We start from the raw sequence: 1,643 nt of genomic DNA, 5'->3' as shown, positions 1-1,643 counted from the left end.
TGAGAGTATTTACACTAACACTGTCAACACATGACAAAGTAAAGCCACACTCATGGTAATCCCTGTTTGGCCTATTTTTTGATCGCTTTTCTTGTTTTAATGGTAACCATTCTGCTGAATGCTGTGTTTCTTTGTAACTAAAGCATTTTTTATGGGTTAAAGCTATATGGCTATTAGCCTAGTGATATAGCTTAGCCATGGGTAATTAACACCGCCTAAAAAAATCATTGGCTGCCCTCTGCCACCTCTTGGAGGCTGCTTCCAAGCACGTTACTCTCTGTTGTGTTTTGTATATATTCCTCTAGGCTGTATAAATGTCTGCTATATTGTACATGTACAATGATAATAAAGGGCTTTTCTTCTGTTCTTCTTCTTCTATTCCTAAGTCAGGTAGTAGCATACTTCCATTGTGGTTCATCTCTTGAACTCCACTCATGCAAACCACCCATTGCTGCATGGCCAAAGATGCACTGTTAATGGCAACTCTGGTACTCTGTAACATACAGATAGATGTGCAGTGCCTTGTGGTGACAGACTTACTCAACATTGTTTGAGCTTGTATGGCCATTTATAGTTCTTTTTTCCATTGACAATCTTTACACAGATAATGTGATTGCATTTATAGAAGAAGATAGAAACAGACACAAGGATGTTTTGGGGGGGGTGGATGTCAGTGCATTTGATGACATGATGCACCTAATGGAATCGATCTTCTCCATTTGATTCAAATAGATTACCTTTATCCACCAAGAAGCCAACATCAGCTGTTAATTAGCATTTTTATCCAAACACTTGTCCTCATTATGTTATCCATAGATTTCACTCATGATGTTTAGAGTATGATATGAAACCTGGTTATTCTTTTTTCTGCATGATTTGAGCATTAAAAGCACTGGACAATCTCTTCTTTCTCTACAGACCTATACTGTTTGTATTATCTTTTTGAGACTCTAGGTCAGCAGTCAGAGAGGATAAAGCTGTGTGATATACGGAGTATATGTCAGCTGCAGTATTGCACAGAAGCTGAAACAGCTTCATCCTCAAGTTTTAATGTGACAGAGCTGAACTTTGCTGCACAGAATAGGGATACAAAATATTCAATGTTCATGCAGAGTTTATTTAAAAAAAGATCTTTAACTAAGTGTTTGAGTTGCCTAAACATGTTTTAAACATAAAACATTTTTCCCCTGGTCAAAAGTGAAGGAAATTAAACAAAATCTAGGGTCTCTCAAAATTCAAATCCAAAGATTAGTGCTAAGACTCAAATCTGATTAGACAAAAATTGGGTTCAACAATATGAATAAACCGATTTTTGACCTTTCATGTAAATGTCATATTTGAGCCAATGACACTCTTAGAGGTCTTGAAAAGATTTACAGTGACGAGGTAACAAATGGAGAAATGGGAACACAACATAATGATCTAAGAAAAGAAAACAAGGCTGTAGAGGGTGGGTGGCTTGGAGAAAACCTCCTCTCCATTTGCAGGGAAAGTGTGAAAATGAGAGGGTGCAGGGGGAAAGGAGAGATGGGGCAGCAGGAGGAGAGTGGGTGGGTCTTGTTCCATCTGTCCCCTCCCTCTGATCCAGAGGTATAGATGGTGCACGAGCAGCCTGCTGCATCCAGAAGTCCAATCTAGGGAAC

Source organism: Oreochromis aureus, linkage group 16 (genome assembly GCF_013358895.1).
Source record: "Oreochromis aureus strain Israel breed Guangdong linkage group 16, ZZ_aureus, whole genome shotgun sequence".
Classification (NCBI taxonomy): Eukaryota; Metazoa; Chordata; class Actinopteri; order Cichliformes; family Cichlidae; genus Oreochromis; species Oreochromis aureus.
The sequence above is the reverse complement of the archived record's forward strand: the minus strand, read 5'-3'. Positions refer to the sequence as shown.